Genomic DNA, 21,962 nt, shown 5'->3' with positions numbered 1-21,962 from the left:
AATTGCCTTGGATCACTGAACTGTTGAAAAGAACCAAATCTGCCATAGTTGATCATCATACAACCTTACTGTTACTATGTACAATGTTTTCTTGCTTCTGTTTGTTTCTCTCAGCTTTAATTCATGTAAATCTTTCCAGGCCTTTCTAAAATCAGCCTGTTCACCATTTTTTATAGAACAATCATATTCCATTACTTTCATATACCACAATTTATTCAGTCATTTCCCAATTAATGGGCATCTATTTATTTTCCAATTCTTTGTCACTGCAAAAATGGCTGCTACAAACATTTTTGTACATGTGGTTCCTTTTCCCTTCTTTGTGATTTCTTTGGGATTCAGACCAGTAGTGGCACTGCTGGATCAAAGACAGATTATACCCAGTTTTATAGCCCTTTGGGCATAGTTCCAAATTGGTTTCCAGAACACTGGATCATTTTACAATTCTACCAACAATGCATTAATTAGTGTTCCAACTTTCCCACATCCCTTCCAATATTTATCATTATCTTGTCCTGTCATCTTAGCCAATCTGAAAGATATGAGATAGTATCTGAGACTGGTATTAATTTGCATTTCTCTAATTAGTAGTGATTTAGAGCATTTTTTTATGTGACTATTGATGAATTTAATTTCTTTATTTAAGTATTTCCCCCCAGCTTTCTGCTTCTCTTCTTATTTTGGCTGCAATGGCTTTGTTTGTGCAAAGCCTTTTTAATTTAATGTAATCAAAGTTGTCCATTTTACATTTCATAATATTCTCTAATTTTACTTTGGCCATAAATTCCTTCCTTCTCCAAAGATCTAATAATTTGCTTATAGTATCAAATTTGATTTTTAAATCACTTTCCCATTTTGACTTTATTTTGGTATGGGGTATGAGATGTAGGTCTGTGATGAATTTCTGACATTATTTTCTAGTTTTCCCAGCAATTTTTGTTAAATAGTGAACTATTATCTTAGAAGATGGCGTTTGGGGGTTTATCAAATATAGATTACTATAATCATTGATTATTGTGTCACATATCTAATCTATTCCACGAATCCATCACTCTATTTCTTACCCAGTACACACAATTTTGATGACTGCTGCTTTATAAGAGTTTTAGGTCTGCTACTGTTAGGTCACCATCCTGTGTATTTTTTGACCTTTTGTTCTTCTAGATGAATTTTGTTATTATTTTTTCTAGATATGTAAAAATAATTTCTTGGCAGTTTAATTGATATAGCACTGAACAAGTAGACTAATTTAGGTAGAATTGTCATTTTTATTATATTAGTTCAGCTGATCCATGAGCAATAGATATTTTTCCGATTGTTTAGATCTGACTTTATTTATGTGAAAAGTATTTTGTAATTGTGTTCAAAATTTCCTGAGTTTGTCGTGGCACAAGCAAACAACAACAGTTGATGGTATCTCAACCACCCTGGACAGAGTCCCTAATATTTACTTTGTATATACTTTGCACTTACTTCTATGTATATATACTCTCTCTCTCAATAAAATGTAAACTCTACTTCAAGGCAAGAACTGTTTCATTCTTTTGGTCTTGAAATTACAAATACGTTAGTGTCTGGTTGTTGGGTCTCTCCTCCCCAACTCACATCAGGAAACCATAATATACAAATTTATATTCTCTCAAACACCCTAAATTCCCAGTTCCTCAATTTATTCATTTCCTATGACTTACTCACTCCACTCAACTTCATTGATAATCATAACCTTAATCTTTCCATTACTCACAAGTTTTTCCACTTCCATATTTATGAACTCTGAAATTCCTTTAAATGATATAATTTATCATTACATTTACCTTCTGCTTTACAATTCCTAATCCTATTCTTCATTCTCATTTTGATTTCCAATCCCTTCATCTTTCAGTTTTTTCTCTTCTTCTAACCTTTTCTAACCCTTTCCCTTCCTTATTTAGTGCTACATTGTCTCTTTCACTTCAGTCCCTTGTCCCCTTATCCATGCCTTTGCCAAGTCTCAATTTTAGATTATTTTCATCAGCCTTTTACAATTTCCTAATTTTTTTCACTCTCCATCTCACCATAATGGTTTTTTCTAAAGTTGTCATCCATCTTCCACCATCCATCCTCTGACCCCCCAATCCTCTCAGATGAGAAGCCTGTTTCATATTTCATTAAAAAACTGAGACCATTCAATGAGAATTCCCTATTTTCCTCACCTCCCCATCTCAAATCACTCAGATACCCTCCATTATTATTTTTGTGTCATCTCTGTCTTATATGAAAAGGTGATCTTTCATCCTTGATGATGTTTTCTTACTGACCCCACTCCATATCAAATATGTAATCAAGTTCTTTCAATCCTATTTTATTTTCTCATGTATCTTCACTTACCTCTATAACATTCTCACATCTCCCTGCTCTAGGCCCTTATCACCTCAAGAAAGAACAGCAACAATAGCTTGCTACTTGGTCTTTATCTAAAGTCTCTATCCATGACAGTCCAGTCTCCATTCACCTGTCAAATTGATCTTCCTAAAGGGCTTGTCTGACAATACCATCTCTCCTACCCAAACTCCAGTGGCTTGCTATTACCTCTGGATCTAAATATACAATCCTTTGAAGTTTAAAACTCTTTAAATCTTGGCTTCTTATTCTTTCCCATTATTCTTATACCTTTCTACTCTACTCTACACACACACACACACACACACACACACACAGAGAGAGAGAGAGAGAGAGAGAGAGAGAGAGAGAGAGAGAGAGAGAGAGAGAGAGAATGAATTGTCTTTCTTGCTATTCCTTACACAAGACTTTTCCTCTCCCTACTCTGTATATTTTAACTCGCCATCCTCTGCATCTGGAATTTTCTCTCTCCTTATCTTTGATTCTTAGCTTTTCAGGTTTACTTTAAGTCTCAGCTAAAATTTTACTATCTCACAAAAAGCCTTTCCCAACCCCCCTCAATGTGAGTGCTTGTCCTTGAGATGATTCCCAATTATTTCAATTAATTTTTTTCTTATGTGTGTACTATCAATCACAAATAGGAACACTGAGAAGGCTTTTGTCATCTCCCAAATAATCTTTATATTGAAATTTTCTGAATTCCCTTAAAATATTTAAAACAGTAAATTACCATATTACATGGCATGAGTAATATATAGTTTATATGTGTCCAGTTGTTTGAATGCTGTCTCCTTCACTAAACTATGACATCCTTCCATTCCTAATTTACTTTCTGGAATTTTTACTAACCATTCAAATCCCTCCAACTTTCCCTCCTCTCCTACCAGGTTAAAGTGCATAATCCCTTCTTACATGAAAAATAATTCCTCTCACTAACCTTTCTTTTAGGAGAAGTAGAGAGATATAGTGGATAGAAAGTCAGCCTCAGAATCCAGAAGTTCTAAGATCAAGCTGCTGATCATATCTCCAGTTTCACTTGCATATCTCTTTTCTAAATATAGTTGTTTTCATATAGTCTTCTCTCCCCTCTCCCCCACCTTACACTGTAAATTCCATGACATCAGGAATTTTTGCCTTTTTTTGTATTCCCAGTCCTAAATACAATGCCAAATATATCTGGTCATTTTCAGTCAAGTCTGACTCCTGTGATTTCACTTAAAGAGTTTCCTTGGCAAAAATACTGCAGTGATCTACCATGTCTTTTTCCAATTCATTTTACAGATGAGGAAACTGAGGCAAACAGGATGAAGTGACTTACCTAGGGTCTCACAGCTAGTCAGTATCTGAGGCCTAATTTGTGCTCTGGAAGATGAGTCTCCCTAACTCCAGGTCCAGCACTCTTTCTACTCTGCCATCTAGCTGCTCATACTTAGTTATCTCTGCTATCAAAGCTGCTATACACATCCCATCAAAAATCACCATTCTAAAATTCAATTCATCAAAAACTCTGATTACTCTTCTTTATTTACAATCCTACATTAACAGCCTGAATGAGGGGAAAAAAAACCCAGGTCTTGCTAGAGTATATTGTCCAGTGCTGGAATCTAATCAGAGGAAAATAATAATTGTAAAAACCATAGTCAAATCTAATATTGCCACCTTAAAGCTTTAGGGCCATATTCATAATTGTTTTACAATTTGTTGTGGTGAGAAATTTAAGTCATTTTATCAAGGTTTCCGACTATGGTCTTCATGGTATTGGACATTGTAAGAAAAAGAAAATGTCACATTAATTTAAAGTAATATTAAACTGAATTATTTTCTAGGGAAAATAAATCTAGAAAGTGAATACTAAAATTTTACCATGTGTGCAAGAAAACTGGAAAAAGTTGTCAATTCCACCCAAATTTAATGAAAAGGTAGGAAATGGAACCTCAATTCCCTCATCTGTAAACTAGACAGACCTATATAAATAAGGTAATATAATTGGGTTTTTGTTCCAGAATTCTATAATTTAGGGAATGCTAACAGAACTTACCATTAATTTTTTCCTTTTTCTGGGCTTTTTTAACCTTACACTGTTTTAGCAGCAGAGAAACAGAGCTTAGCACCTAGCTAGCAACAATGATTAATTAAAATCAAATCAGAAGCCACCAGATGGTCTCCTTTCCCCTCCCCCTGTCCAAGTCATCATGAGCTCCTCCTGCTCCAGGGCAATTGTATCCCAGGTTTTGTCCCAACTCCTTCAGTGGAATGTGACTTAAAAAGATTTAATTTGAGGACCCATTTTGTGCTCTTCTCTCTAAGCATGATTTGTAAAATTTGCCTCAGGCATCAGAATTGCTGCTACATCTCTGGGACTAGATGATTTTTAAGGCCCCTTCTAGTGCTAAAATTTTATGATTCTATAATCTGAGCTATCTTGATGCAACAACCTCTGGAAAATAGACTACTTTTTTAGGTAACATGAATAAAATAAGTCTCAAATGAGCACTTTTCTATTCTTTGTAAAGGCAATTTTCTCCAGAATCAGCCTTGGAAAAAGGTTTGTGATTAAATAGCTAGAAAAATGACTGTGGAAGAAATACTACCCAGAATGATTGAGGGGCAATTTCAAACTGGAGCAGAAATGGATGTGTAAAAAAAAAATAATGTGAGGCAGTGAAGGGAGTCGCCGTCCTAACCTGGCCTCCCAACCTGGTCTTATTTGAGGTTCTTTTTATTTTATTTTTCAGTCCTGTATGATTCACTGTGATTCCACTTAGGGTTCTTTTTTTGGTAGAGACACTGGAGTGATTTGCCATTTCCTTCTCCAGCTCATTTTACAGATGAGGAAACTGAGGCACACAGAGTTAAATCACTTGCCCAGGATCACATACCTAGTAAGTATCTGAGGCCAAATTTGAACTCAGGAAGATGAGTCTTTCTGATTCTAGGCCTGGGTACTCTTCACTGTGCCATCTTGCTGCCCTGGTCTATGCCTCCACAACTTTTGCAAGGGCAGCTTCTCTGTATGGATGCCACCTGTTCTGGTCTACCTTCTATGGCATTCAGACTTCCCCATGTCTTCTGGCTTTGACATGGTGGCTTCATATAACAGATACAGTGAAAGGCAACTAAAAGATAGAGAGCTGAGCCTTTATTTCAAAGACTTGAGCTCAAATTCTTCTTCAAACACTATCTGGGAGACTTGAATAAATCATTTACATTCTCTGAATCTTATTTCTCCATGTTTAAAATGGGGATAATAATTACACTTGCCTCTCAAGGCTGTTATGAGGACCAAATGAGATATTTTACTATGCTTAGCATCGTGCCTACTATTTTGCCGGTATTTTATAAATGCTTGCTTCCTTCCTCTTTCTTTTTATTTTATTTCTTTTCTTTTTTGGTGAGGCAGTTGAGTTAAATGACTCACCCAGAGAAACACAGCTAATAAGTGCCAAGTATCTGAGGTCATATTTGAACTCAGATCCTCCTGAGGTGCTCTTTCCACTGCGCCATCTAGCAGCCTCCCTTTCCCTTTTCTTGTAAGTAAAATTGAGATAATATGCATAAATAATTTTGCAGGCTTTGAATGATAAGAACTTAACATTAGAATAGGGAACTCCCAAATGAGGAAACTCCCTCTGCCCATCGGGACAGCACCAATCTTGGTCTGGGAGAGTTGTCTAGAACATAGGGGTTAGATGACTTGATCAAGGTAAGGTTCATAGGAATCAGAGGTAAGATCTGAATCTGATTTTTGCTTGGAGGCTAGCTCTTTACCTCCATGCCACTTCTCACTGCCTTATATAGTGCTATGTAAATATTAGCTGTTATTAGTAGATTTGAATGCAGCAGAGTCCAGAGAAGGACTTAGGGCAATAGAGGAGGGAGGGAAGGAGAGAGGGGGGGGAGATAAGGGGCAGAGAGAGGAAAAGAGGGGAGGGGGAGAAAGAGGCATGGATAGAGCGAGAGGAACAGAGAGGGAGGGAAGAAGGCGAGGAGGGAGAGAGGGAGAAAGAGAGAAGGAGAAAGAGAGAAGAGGGAGAGGGAGAGGGAGAGAGATTCAGAGACACTGAGAGTCAATGAATATAAAAAACAGCAGGTGAAGCTGGTTTGGTTTTAGCTGCAAATGCTAGTCTGATTCCTGGAATTATTTCTTCACCAGATTTGAGGTGAAAAATATGGTGAATTAATGTCTTAAATATTTTGAGGAAATCAGGATATTTCAAAATAAAGATTATTTGAGGGATGACAAAAGCCTTTTCAGTGTTCCTGCTTGTGACTGATAGTATACACAAGAGACAAAAAGATTAAATAGATGAAGATTGTCTATTGCCCAGACACTGACATGCAGTTAGATGAGCAGCCTATTGAATTAGCCCATTAGTATCTTAGACATATCTTAGACCAACACAGCAGATGGATAATGAACTGGACCAAGAACTGAATAGAAGGAAGAAAGCCAAGGCAAGATTATAATGAGAGGGAAATTAGTTTCTCATCCCTTCCTCTTTACCCTTTTACCATATCTAACTCATTTCAAGATAATTTCTCCCTCTCCTTCCCTTGCTCCCCCAACAGCCTCCCATAACCCAAACTTGTGCAGGGATTTTATGCTGCCCAGAGACTCTCACTGTGCCCTTCCTCAGTCTGCTCTCTACTCTATGCTAATAAACTATCCCCATTACAATCCTAAGGGGACTTGATTTCTCTCCCTCTTGTCTATCTCTTTGGGGGAAAAATCAGGCCACTGAATCCTCACTAAAATACTGTTATTATTCCCTTCAAGGATATTTCCACCTGGGACTTTCAAGACTTGAAGAGCCTTTACCTCAAAGAATAAAGCTTTAAAGCAGTGATTTCTTGGGAAACAGTTTGAGGCAGAGGATCATAATAAGTGCCTCATATCACATTATGTCTAAAGCCAATTAAAGGGGAGTGTGTCAAGGTTGTTTTGGGACAACCCATTTTATTTAGTTAATTTAGTACTATGATAGAATTAATGAACTGGATGATCTAAATCCACAGAAGAGTCAATTGTGCTTTCTGAGGTATCATGTGGAAACTTACCTGATTATGTTGCTGTATCCCTGAATAATTCCTTGCCACATCCATACTTTTTCTCTGTGTAACCTGTTATTCTGGATTCTCTCCATTCCCAAGGCTACCATTTTAATTCAGGCCCTGGTTACCTCCTGCTTTAACTATTATACTTGTCCCCCAAATAGTCACCCCATCTCTATTCTCTTCCTGTTCCAATCCATCTATCATCCAACTGCCAAATTGATATTTTTAAAAAGCAAACTTCTGACCATTAATCTCTTCTCCAAAAGTTTCACTGGCTTCCTATTGCTCCTAGAGGGAAAAATACAAACTTCTCTCTGGCATTTCAAACCCCTGACAATCTGACACTAACTTCTCTCTCTAGCCTGATTTCCTAGCTTCCCTTTCATAAATTCTGTAAAGCCGAGCAAACCAGCTTACTTATTGTTCCCCAAACACATATTCTCTCTCCTCTTAGAAGAGGGAGAGGGAACAGGATTCTTTTCATGGATTCCTAATAACTGGAATTTAGTTCCTCTAGGCTTCTCCTTCCAATCCCCAATTCTCCTTAAGATTCAACTCAGGTACCATTTCCTACAAGAGGTCTTTTTCCTGATCCTTTCAGATGCTGGAGTTTTTCCATCCTCCCAAATTACTTGACTTTCTATTGCATGTGGTTTGTATTTACTTATCTTATGCACTTGCTACTGTATCCTTCCTCTGAATGAGGACTCCTTGAGGGCTGGGACACTGTGTTTTGTCTTTGAATCCTAACAACCTAGCCTGGCAGTGCCTGGCACAGAGTAGCTCCTGCTTAATAAAGTAGCTGCTTGTTGAATTGGATTGAGCTCAATTCAATTAATTTTGTTTCACCAAGTATTTCCTGAGCAGCACTTCCTTTAGGCAAGGTCCAGTGTGTGCCAGGCAGTTCAAGAGACAAGAAGATAATATTTTGCAATTTTTGTTTTGTTTTTTCTCTGAGATATTTAAGATATACAAACCTTTATTAGAAAGGAGACTAAAAGAGGCACTTTAAGATTTTTATAAAATTCCCACCTTGAGATCTAACTAGCTGAAAAGTAAAAATTATGCTACAATAATCACAGTAATTGCTGTTGTTGCTATAATTAACATTTATATAGATCAAAGATACTGAACTTGGGGTTCATGGAGAAATTTAGATAAATTTTGGTGGAGTAGGGGAGATCTGTGAACTTAGATGTGGGGAAAAAAACCTCCCTTTTAAAATTTATTTTCACTGATCTCCAACTAGAAATGAGCATTTCCTCTAATTATGGATTTTAAAATATATTTTAGAAGGGATCTTTAGGCTTCACCAGAATTGCCAAAAGGGTATAACATAAAACAGGTAAAGCACCCATATCTAGAGCTTCTAAGTTTTACATTTTATATGCATTTTCTCATTTCAACCCAACAACCACTGTGTAAAATAGGTATGATCACCTCTATTGTACAGATGAAGTAAATGGAAATGCTGAAACATTAATGAATTCTCAGAAGGTCACACAGCTCGTTTTCCTTAGAAGAATTCAAACCCAGCTCTGTTGGGTCTAATTCCAGAACTTTTTCCACCGAAGTGTGCTTGAAAGAATTAGGAAGGAGAAAATTTGCAAGGACAAGTCAGTAAGCAAGGTGAATTTAAGCATGTTTGCAAAATCCTTTATTTCTGAAACATGAGCAAAAACATTGCCAACTTTAAATCACAGAAATTACAGGCATTATTTATCTAGACATGGTAATGAGGGTTTGTTCTAATGCATGTACTCTAGATAAACAGCTTCTTGGAGAAATGAAAATTTCCCTTATTTATTGACTCTCCCTTGGAGACTAGGTTGTGAGGGAAGTATTCCTGGCTAGTTTACAGTATAATATTTCATCCAGTCTCTCAATTTGATTTAGAGAAATAAAATATGTTATGCATGTAAATTCATCTAATATATTCTCCTAGCATATGTTAAATTTTGGTCCTATCTTTGATGCTACCTTAATTCAACAAAGAGATTTATTAGGCTACTAACCTATCAGTACTCACTCCTCTGAATCCACAATGGGAAATAATTTGTGTTTGTAGAATCTGCATTTTTTTGAGTTTTTTCAAATATGTCCTATTTTCATTACCTAAAGTACTGCTCTATCAAATGGAATTTGTTTTTATCAATAGCAATTACCAACTGTCTCTAGGTTACTTATGACTTTAAGTCGTTGTTTTCATATTGTTCATTTGGTAAGTAGCTCAGAAGGTAGAAAGGAACAGTGGTTATCGTTCAGTTGTTTCAATCATGCCTGATTCTCTGTGACCCCATTTGGGATTTTTTTGGCAGATAATGGAGAAGTTTGCCCTTTCCTTCAGCTCATTTTACAGATGAGGAAACTGAGTCAAACAGGGTTAAGTGACTTGTCTAGGATTACACACCCAATAAGTGTCTAATGTTGTTTGTCTCTTATATTCAGAATCTTTTCTTTGACCTCTTTCTTAGGTTTTAAAGTCAGTCAGTTGCCAAGTCCTGTTGATTAGACTTCTAGATTTCTTATATTTGATATCCTTCTTTTAATTCTCACCCTAATATAGGTTGCTCACTACCATCTACTCACTCCACTATAACGTCTTTGTAACAGGTTTTTCCCACCTCCACTCTTCATCCTTCTGAACCATCCTTATAACTGCCATTTTCATGCAGCCATCTGGCCTTTCTACTTCTCCTCCCCTCAAAAATCATCAGTGGCTCTTTACTGCATATCAAATCAATTCTAAGCATCTCTCCCTAATATCCAACACTCTCCCTTACAAGGCACCTTACTTTACTAACTTAAACTCATTCTATGCTTTAGTCAAACAAGACAGCTCTCTATTCTTCTGGCTTCAGCCAGGTGCAACTAGCTCAGTGACTAGCTCAGTCAGGAAGAGTTCAAATTCGACCTCAAACTCTTACTAGTTGTGTGATCCTGGACAAATCTCTTGACCTATATTTTGTCTCAGTTTCCTCAGCTGTAAAATGGGAGTTATAATAGCAACTACCTTTGCAGGAATTTTGTGAAGACCAAAGGAAAATAATATAAAAAATATGAAAATTATGTGTTTGATTTATAGTATAATAAATTCTGTTTTCTTCCTTCCTTCCTTTCCTGGCTTTGTGCCTTTCCTTAAGTTATTTCTACCACCTGGAAAATCCTCTCTTTTTACTTCATTTCTTCAATTCTTACTTATCCCTTAAAGCATAACTTAAATTATATCTCCTCTATAAAACTTTTCTTAATCTCTCGTCAATATCTTTCCCTCTCTGATGTTAACACTTTTTGTATTTTTATATATAAATATATAAGGATATATAGATATAATATAATACATAAATATAAAATTATCATTAAATAGGAATGAGTTTTATGTTCTCTCTGCCACACTGTAAACTCTACAAGGAGAGGCAAGGAGATTTATTAGGCTTGGCACAATGCCTTGGCACATGGTAGATACTTAGTAACTTTTCATCGTGGAACACAAGAAACATAGAAGCAGCAACGTCTGAAAGCTGTTTGTGAGTAGAATACTCCCAGAATTCCTTCATTAACCCTCAGGGAAGGAAAGGGAGAAGAGACCTGTTAAGACTTTTTTTAGTTGGGGTAATTAAATGGGCCAACACATCAAAGGGCTAAGCCAGGAGACTGATGAGAGACTTAAATGCCTGTTCTGACTTCTCTCCTCTTCCCTCTTGCCTCCAATTTATTTCATTCCCAATCCACAAGGAACATCTGCATCAATAAAGACTGATTTGCAACTCCTTCAAGTGTTTTGATCCACAGCTGTGGAGGCTCTCGGAGAATGGATCTGCCCCTTCACCTAGGTATGGTCCTTAATACTAGGTGGTTCCAGAAGTAGAGATCTGGACTTGGCATCAGGAAGACCCAAATTTGAAATCCTATCTTAGGCACTTAGTAGCTCTATAAATCAATATCTTTCAGTTTTCTTACCTGCAAAATGGGGATGTTAATAATACCTTGAAAGGATGTTGAGATCAAATCAAATAATATATGTAAAGAAATTCATCCAAGTTAAAATTCTGTATAAATATTTGTTATTATTATTGTTTATTAAATATTGGTTCAGTAAATGAATATGTAAAGTATTAAGGATTGAGATATAGGGATACAGAAATATTTAAGACATGGTCCCTGTGTCTAGTGCAGAATTCAGATCAAAGAAGGATTTCTTACAGATGGTGTTCTTTCAGATGCTCCTATATGTAAATGACATTGTGAGAACTGCATTAAGCCCTGGAATATTGCAGAATATCTCAAATAAGAGCTATAAACTTTCAAAAGTATTTTATGTCTAACTATTCACATAAGAAAAATCAAGTGGATGAAGAATGTGATCCAGACTATGATATACAGTTGGATGGACAACCCCAAAGCTGGTGTTATCTTGTAGACAGAAATTGTGCCTATTGCATGAACTGAGTCAAGAATTAGGTAAGAGGAAGAGAGAAGGCATTTGGGAAATTGTACATTGCTTTAAATCAACCCAAGCTTCTTCTTGAAGGAAGGAATTATATTCTCTCCTACCTTTTGAGCTATTTGCCAAAATGACAATATGAAAAGAATTAACATTTTAACATTTAATTTTTAATTTTTAGTGTAAATGTTTTAAATGAATAAATTAACAATTATCACACATGAACATTTCCCATAGACAAATATATGAAGCCATAAATCTACCATGTAAAGATTTTTTTAAAGCACATGTAAAATTTAATGTTAGTACTAGCATTGCCATGATTGTCTATGTTCCCTTTGGATGTCCTCCCTTCTGAGTAATTTTTTTTAATGTTTCACTGATGCTGTTTTCAAGCCCCATCATTTTGAAAACTAATATTCTTTCTATGATGATTTATAGCTGTAAGTAATGAATGTCATGATGGTCAGAAAGGTTAAGTTGCAGATCACCAAAAGACAATGGAGATAGTTGGAGCAGGGGGAAGGACATAGTGGGAGTAAGCAGCTTGTAATCTATAATCAGTGAAGAATGTCTCAGCAGTAATGAAGTGAAAGATGCAAGAGCAAAGAAGGATAACTAATGTATAGCCTATGTACTCTGCTGACAAAACACACTCATGATATCAAGAGATCTAGAAGAAAGCCTTCACAATGTTGCGTGGAGCATACAGAGGCATTTATAGGAGAACTAGACAAGAGCTACATAGGACAAGAAGGCATGGACATCATTTCTCACTGTTGGAAAGAGTATTTCTATTGATAAGGTCAAAGATCCATTGAAATAACAAAGTACACAATAAAAAATCACAGTAATAAAAATTCATTCATTCTGTGTTTATTCAGATTTTACCTAAATTCTCAGTAGTATTTCTTTCCCAAAGGTTTGCCTTTCCACAAGTCTATATATTTGAATCGACCTTGTGCCTTCTCAAGCCAAAGAGATTAGCATTAACATGTCACATTTGTCTTGTGTGAAACCCATTATTAAATCAGAATCACTTACAAAATGCAATAGTTTTTGTTAACTTATTCCCCAGGAGGGACTGTTTGACCTCTATGATCAAGAGTGGCTGATTAAAGCAGAAATAAGGATGATATTCAGGCTCTTCCTTTTTTTTTTTTTTTTTTTTTTTTTTAAGGAATCGGTTTGTCTCATCTTTACTGCATGGTAATAGAGGGGAATATGGGAAAATGGTGGCTGAAAGCAAAGCTCTCTGTTCCTGCAGGATGAGCAGTGCTTAGCATGGAATCTGTCAAAAAGATTAACCATTGAATTGCTTGAATATTTTCTATAGGGATCAGATACTGGAGTGTTAGGAAGGAAAACAATGGCAAAAGAGGAAGTCATTAAAAAGATTTAAGAAGTAAATCTAGGAAAGGAGAAAAAAAGCCAAAACCAAAGTCTGCTTATATACAAGATATATTCATATACATTCAGTTAGGACCATAAATTAAGAGAGATGTGTTTATTTCATGCAACACCCTCACTTTACAGATAAGGAAACTGAGGCCCAGAAAGGAGAATGGTTTGTAAAGGGTTACACAGTTCCAAGAAGTACACTCTAAGCCTCTGAGTCCAGCATCCTTTCCTCTACACCACAGTGAATACATTAACATAATGTTTCAAAGTCTGCCAAGTGCAAGGTGGAATTATTTGATTATAAAATTGAGTACAATGGATTTTTAAAATAATTAGACACAAGACAACTTTTTCATTCATAAGAAAAGAATCTATGCTATACAAAGCTTATTTAAAGCATAGATACTTTTGGATTATGAAGCAAAGAATGATAGCATTAGTGTTTCAGTGCTAGTCATTTGGGAACCCAATTGGCTTGGAATTTATAAGTGCACTCAGCATGGATGAATCTGAGGTATCTGATCTGAATACTTACACTTATAATAAGAAAATGAGTATTTTTAGACATTCATTTAAAATACTGATTTTTAAGACAGCTGGTTCTTACTGGTTAATAGACATAATGGGTCTTTCTGTACACAAGAATTTCAGTTTTTATTTTTGATGTGTTTACTACCTGAAGTATGGAAGTCAATTCTTCTTTCTCCACAAAGTTATAAATGTGGCATGATATCAGAAGAGATAGAATCATTCAGAGACCATGTGAAACCTCACCGGAACTGAAACTTTAATGAAATGTATTAGGAAATGAATCAGCCTGGATTTATTAGGCATTGGAGCTCCTGACAGGAGAGATGAATGAAGGAAATATCACATCTCACAGAAAAGCTGGGAGAGTTGAGGAGTATACTGCAGTTAATAATTTAATCAAGAAAGGTAATAGATAAGGCAAGTATTTGTTTATGAGTGATCAAAAGCTTTTTTTTCCCCTGAGGCAATTGGGATTACACAGGGTCACACAGCCAGGAAATGTTAAGTATCTGAGGTCCAATTTGAACTCAGGTCCTCCTGATTTCAGGGCTGGTACTCTATCCACTCCACCACCTAGTTGCCCTATCAAAGCTTTTTAATTGGTGATATTTGTCATAGGATTATAAATTTAAAACTATTATTGTCCTTCTCAGAGAAATGTTTATTTCTTTGTTTCTAGGAAAGTCCACCAAGTTCCTTTCTTTTAATCATCTGTTCTTTATCTTATTTTTTAAAGTGGTGATCAATCAAATGCTCCATTTTGTTTTTTTTTAACATACTATTTACAATTTTAACATACCATTTACAACTGAAGTTCTTATTGAAATCCTTATATAATTTTTAAAAGGTATATTGATGCCTTATGCTTTTATATCTTATCCATTTTTAAATGTTACTCCCTTCCCTACCTAGAAAACCTTTTCTAACAAAGATTTGAAAACAATAGTCAGTAATGTCATCTAACATGTCAACTATGTAGGAAAGCCTACTCCCTACTCCCTCAAGAGAGCTAAAGCTTAAGTCTCTAAGCTCTAAGTTAAAAGAATGATTTTTTCAGTTTCATTTTTCCTTTTTCTAGGGAAGAAATGGTACTTTAGCCAAAGAAGTCTACTAATACTAGAAACTAAGAAAAAACTCTCTATACACACAACCAGTAGAGCCATTTGTCCAGCAAAGCACCACCTGGCAGAAATCAAATACCATACAAAACCAGAAAGAGGAATATCATATCTCCTTACAAAATTATGAATATGTAAGAAGGTAGGTATGAATTGCCTTTCCACACATTGTCTATTTTATGTTCCTGCTATATCTTAGTTATAAAAGTTACTACCATTTGCAACCCACCCTTCTATGTGTGTGCCTTGTCTAAATATGTTCTCAAGTTTACATTCTTCCCATTGAAGAGAGAGAATGTGGTCCAGGTTTAGTGAAAAATGTTTCATTTCTATCTCCCTACAACATTTCATTAAATTCTTTTACTTTGAACTAAATGCATCCTCTGGTGATTAGTAAAAGCAAATAATCATTGGGATTTATTCACTTAGATTTTTAATAATAATAGATGTATGTGCCCACAGAATATCTTGAATCTGGAGTCCTACCTGAGATAAGGGGCATCCAAAGTCCAACATAAAATAACCTTGGTGCAGCTAGGTAGCACAGTGGATAGAGAGTTGAGCCTTTGATCAGAAAGTTTCATCATCGTGAATTCATGTCCTGTTTTAGTCACTTACTAGCTGTATAATTCTGGGAAAGTTACTTAACCCTGTTTACCTCAGTTTTCTCATCTGTAATATGAGCTGGAGAATAAAATGGCAAACGACTCCAGTGTCTTTGCCAAGAAACTCCCATATGGGGTCAGGAAGAATCTGAAAAACAAATAACAGCTGCAACATAAATGAGTTATATTTATTAATGCTATGTGTATTTTACAAGTAATTATATTAATCTTCCTTTAACTAATTCAGATTTGTTTATTGAGTTCACTTTGTATACAGAATAACCACTAAGTGTGAAAAGAGAAAAATAATCTGTTAGGATTTTCTTCTCTTTTCCTTACCCTAAATTGACAGAATATTTGTAGCCAAGAGCACACATGCTGACCTTGGTGATTTGAATAAACCGGTCAAGCATTTAAGTAATCTCATCATGTGAACACTGCAACCAGAAGAAGAAATCACCACTTATCCAGACTTGCTCATCCTGTGGGACCCTTTTCCATTATATTTCTATGAATAGAGGATTTATCCAACATGCTGGAGGCAGTCCTCCTGGTCTTTTAATATTTCAGACTTGAGCTTTCATTGGTACCTACTTGCTTAAGGAGAGGAAAAGGTGGAACAGTTGGGAGTACCTCATGCAGAGAATGAGGAGAATTACTTCTGTTAAAAGTGATAAAACATGTCAAATCACATGCCAATTACATGCCAAGAAAACAACATAAAATTTCAACATGCCAAGAAAAGCATGTCAAAACTTTAACCCAGCAATTACATGCAAGGAAAATCACATCCAAAATTCTACGTGGCAATTACATGCCAAAATCCATAATTCCAGCAGCCAATTATAGTAAAGAAACTAAGTTTAAATTTAATATGCTAAGAAAATCACATCTAAATGTCCACAATCAACAAGCCAAGAAATCACCCCCAAATTCCTCATGCCCATTACATGAAAACTACACACCAAGAATAAAAGCCAACACATCAATTACATACATAAGAAAACCACAGCAAGATTCCACATGCCAGTTTTATGAAAATTATATACCAAGAATAAAAGCCAACACACTAATTACACACCAAGAAAACCACATCAAGATCCTACATGCCAATTACATGAAAATTACACACCAAGAATAAAAGCCAATACATTCATTACACACATAAGAAAACTACAGCAAGATTCCATGTGCCAATGGCATGAAAATTACACACCACGAATAAAAGCCAACACATCAATTACACACTTAAGAAAACCACAGCAAGATTCCACATGCCAGTTTTATGAAAATTACACACCAAGAATAAAAGCCAACACACTAATTAAATTACATACCAAGAAAACCACACCAAGATCCTATGTGCCAATTACATGAAAATTACACATCAAGAATCAAAGCCAACACATCAATTACACACTTAAGAAAACCACAGCAAGATCCAACATGCCAATTACACATTTTACATGCCAATTACACAGAATTACATATCAAGAATAAAAGCCAACACATCAATTACACAAGAAAACCACAGCAAAATTCCATGTGCCAATTGCATGAAAATTATGTACTAAGAATAAAAGCCAACACACTAATTATATACCAAGAAAACACACCAAGGTTCTACATGCCAATGACATGAAAATTACACATCAAGAATAAAAGCCAAACTACCAATTACATACTAAAAAAACTGCACCAAGATTACCTGTGCCAATTACATGTAAATTATACAGCTAGAATAAAAGTTAACATACCAACTACACACTAAGAAAGCCACACCAAGATCCAACATGCCTATTAAATGCCAAAAAAAAATTCACATCATAATAGGATCTGATATGGCATAACATTGGATTTAGCTCTGCTACTACTTTCTATTGTTGGCATTGATCTGATTGGGATTTTTTTGGTAAAGATATTGGAGTAATTTGCTATTTCCTTTTGGATTATTTTACATATGAGGAAACTGACGCAAATAGGGTTACATGACTTGCTCAAGGTCACACAGCTATTACGTGTCTAAGGCCAGATGTGAACTCAGAAGGCCCTACTTTATTAATGATTAAAGGCTAGGTAAGAGTTGAGAAATAATCAAGCCACACATGAACTCAGAAGGTTCTACATTCTATGTATTGGGCCACCCACATTGCCAGAGCTAGCTCAGTGTTTGGGAGGCTCAGAAGAAAAGTGTGGGAGAGCAGAAGTATTAGACTCACTACCAAACTGAAAGTCTATAAAGTTTTTGTGCTGACCTCATTGTTGTATACCTGTGAAATCTGGACAGCATACCAGAGCCTGGTCAGGAAAATGAATCACTTCTATTTGAATTATCTCTGAAGATTACCTGGCAGTATAAGGTACTACACAATGAGATCCTTTCTCCAACTACACTGCCAAGTGTTCCAACTCTACTTGTAGAGAGTACAACTCTGTTGGGCTGGCCACATTGTTCAAATGCTAAATATAAGCTTGCCAAAAAAGACTTTTATGGAGAACTCGCACAGGGCAAGCACTCACAGGGTGGTCAGAAAAAGTGATACAAGGATACTCTAAAGGTTTCTCTTAAAAATTTTAGAATTGATTGTATCACATAGGAGACACTGGTACAGGACAGTATGATATCAGAAAAAGTGTTGTGTTCTGAGGGCAAAGAAGAATTGAATTAGTCCAGAAGAAACACAAAATGAACAAAGTTAGAGAAGCTACCCAAATGTTGATAGGGTCTATTTGGGTCCAACCCAAAGAGCATTCTGAACTTGTATTTGGCTGATCAGCTATAATCAGGCAAAAGAACTTGACTCTAATATAATAATGCCATTTTAGTCCTCTTTAAGAACAAAGGAGATCAATAACAATCAGGTACACTGCTATTATTAACCATGTAATCACACCTTATAAATGACTCCTCTCACTGGACCTTATTTTCTTAAATCTAAAATAAGCGACGTACTTGATACCTTTGTTTCAAATAATTTTATTTTCTTTGTAATTTATATATTTTATTTTGAAGAGGTAAAAACCATTATTCTGAGAAAGAGTTCACAGGTTTCATCTCATTTAATGAAATAATATTTGTAAAGCACTTAGCATAGTACCTGGTACATAGCAGGTATTTAATACCTTCCCTTCCCACTTTTCTTCCTTCTTCAGGCCAAGGGGGTTTGTGACACAAAATATATGGACTAGATAATCTTCAAGTTTCTTTCAACCTTTTAGTACTGTGATTGTGAACATGAACCTAGAGTTTATGACATGGATGTTCAAGGATATAGAGTGTATACATCTGTGTTGGAGCATGGCAGGAGACCCCTTAAAGTGGGACAAGTTTTGATAAACAGCAAGATCAATCAAGCTGTTAGTACGCATTCCAAAACAATAACAACAACAAAAACCCCTATATTCCCAACAGACGTGAAGAGCACTTAAAAGTCCTTCTTTTCCCTTGCCTTGTCAGCAGATAGGGTGCAAAAAAAACAAAAAACAAAAAACAGAGAATACATAAATTAATCTTCCCTATCCATCTCCCCTCCATTTGCTGTTGGAGACTGGAGATCTAGCCAAAGATAAACGTGTTGCAAAGCTTAGAGAGTATCTAGAGCCCCCAGCTGGTTACAATTGGGAATTGCATATGGAGCCACAACTCAAGAACAGACAGCCTGGAAGAGACTGGTAAGATCTCAGTCAGAGGAATATTCTTTCTTTCTATTAGGGATTGGAAGTGATTCTGGGGTCATCATTTTCAGATCTTTGGCACTAAGATTTTTTGACCAAAAGAGATTTTTTGTGTTTTTTCTATTTCTTTCAATAAAAATTTTTTTAAAATAGGTTTATAAACTGTGTGTTTGCAAATAGGGAATTTTGAGAATGAGAGGTTCATAGACTTCATAGAAATCTTCTTGTCCAATGACCTCATTTTGTAGAAAAGACATCTGAAGGATAAGGACATGATTTGATTTAAGATCACACAAATAGTAAGTAAATAGTAGAGTCCAATTTGAATCCAGTTTACAACTCCAGCCCATGAAGAATATAGGTTGTTGTTGTTGTTTTCTTTTAGATTGGTTGTTTCTGGTTGTTTATTTGTTTGTTTTTGCAGGAGAGGTATGTTACTTATTGTTCAGTTGTGTCAATTTTTAAAAACCTATTTGAAGTGTTCTTGGCAAAGATACTGGGGTGATTTGCCATTTCCTTCTCCACCTCATATTACAAATGAGGAAACTGAGATAAACAGGTTAACTGATTTACCTAGAGTCACATAGCCAGTAAGTATCTGAGGCTGGATTTGAACTCAGGATCTCCTGACACCAGCACTGGCACTCTATCCGCTATGTCACCTAGCTGCCCAGGGAAAGTTTTAGGGGTTTTTGGAGGGTGAAGTAGAAATACCAGGAGAAAAAAGTAAGAAAGTCCTTTCTATTTTTTTTTTCTTGGTCCTATAAAGAGAATGAAATAGTTCAAATGGTTTCTGCCCTTAGAATTCATACAGAATACCAGCAAGAAATTTCCCAGCTAAGGTCATGGAGCAATATTAAAATGTCAAGGAGACTTGTTTTGGGAAGTTCTAGTGAATGGAGCTGTTGCTAGTTACTGGTGACAAGCACACTCAGCCTGGAAAATTTAAAAGTTTGGGGATAAGTCAAAAGGAGACTAGTGGATGAAAAGTAGACTACTTTTCTATTGTTTTCTATTTGTTCTCAAGTTTGGATCCTTCTCATACATGGAAACTAGCCAGGGTCCTGTGAGTTTAAACTATTTTCATAATAATACAAAGACATTTATATTTCTAATATGGTATATATGATCAATATAGCCAATATAAACAAAAACTCTTTGGGGTCCTCAGTGACTTTTAAGAGATGTCAAAGAGCTTGAGAGCAGTCCCTACACAGTAACATCTAGTTTTTGCTGGTACCGCCTTATCTTGGTAAAAGAGGTGGGAGGAGATACTGAAATTTCAGCTTTTCAGTAGCAAGAAGCATATTCCAGGCATTGAGGATTTAATTTTCAGGTCAAACCCTTACCATCTCTTTCCCATTCCATATCCTAGAGACATGTTAGAGGGATGTGATAGATAACAAGTGGAGGGAACAGGAGAATGTGGGAGATTCACAGGGGCTTTGTTTTGTTTTTATTTCCTCCCCGAAAGACACAGGAGGTGCTAGTTTTGTAAAATGAGTAGTATGAGGCTTCACTGCTTACTTTAACCCTTTGTTATATTCCATTCTATTTTAAGTAAATTCTTTTTTCTTCTGTCACATGCTTCATTACAACTTTTTCAGAGAGTCAGTGGAAATATAGGCTCTTGATAGGTGGATAAGATGACCCTTTAAATACTATGAAACAGAGTGTCCATGTTCAGGGGCTTATAAAGATACTGGGTTCTACAGTTAGAACTTCAATTTGCTAGCTGCCCTAAATGTTTTATAGCCTTATGAAATTGCTGATACTCATTTAGTTGGAGTGAATTACCTTTTGCTACTACTCTGAATATTTTGTAGTCGGGAACAGGTTAAGCTCAGGCAAGCTTTTAAACACACTAATTTTGTGATGATTGTTTTGCTTTTGAATCTCAATCTGCCTGCTTCAGTCAGTCTTGTTCTGGGTATATTCTAACAGGAAGCAGTGGAAATACAGCCCGCAGGCCAAATCCTACTTCAAGTCAAGAATATACACACATTTATATTTTAAAATATAATAAAATCTTATTTATGTATTTTTAAAATTTAAAAACCACACAGCACCCCAAAACAAGCAGTATAGTGTCTGGCCATAGTTTGCAGACATCTGCACAAAAATGAAAGCTCTTTGAGTCCTAAAATTCAAATCCCTGATTTCTCAGAAAGAACCTTTCTAGCAGAAAAGAATACCATAGCCTGTATAAGTGTTTGAGTTTGAATTTGAACTCAGGTCCGTTTGACTCCACAGTTGGTGCTCTATCCCCACTGCATCATCAAAATTGCCCCAATACTACATATTTCTTAATTTCTAGGGAAGAGGTTTGGAGGAGGCTCCCCAAGGCTGCTTTCACACCAATTAAATGGAATGGTATGTTTTCTCTTCCCACCCAGCTTTTAGCCTATCCTGTTTATTTTTAATAATGTTTTCTCATCTAGAACCATGTCCCACTTATGGGTTACAACCCATCCAATGCCAGTAACACTTATGAGGCTGATGTGGTCTCTTTGCATAGGCATCTTGCTTGCTACATATGCATGTAGACATAATAGGTAACATTTATATGATGCTTTAGAGTTTGACAAGAACTTTATACATAATATCTCATCTCATCCTCCTCACAATCCTCTTAAGTATTAATAACCCCAATTTATAGATAAGAAAGAGAAGGTAAGGGTTTGACCTGAAAATTAAATCCTCAATGCCTGGGGGAGAATAGATAACTTATCCATGATCATAAGACTATCTGAG

This window comes from Antechinus flavipes, chromosome 4 (genome assembly GCF_016432865.1).
Source record: "Antechinus flavipes isolate AdamAnt ecotype Samford, QLD, Australia chromosome 4, AdamAnt_v2, whole genome shotgun sequence".
Lineage (NCBI taxonomy): Eukaryota > Metazoa > Chordata > Mammalia > Dasyuromorphia > Dasyuridae > Antechinus > Antechinus flavipes.
This window is presented reverse-complemented; position numbering follows the sequence as displayed.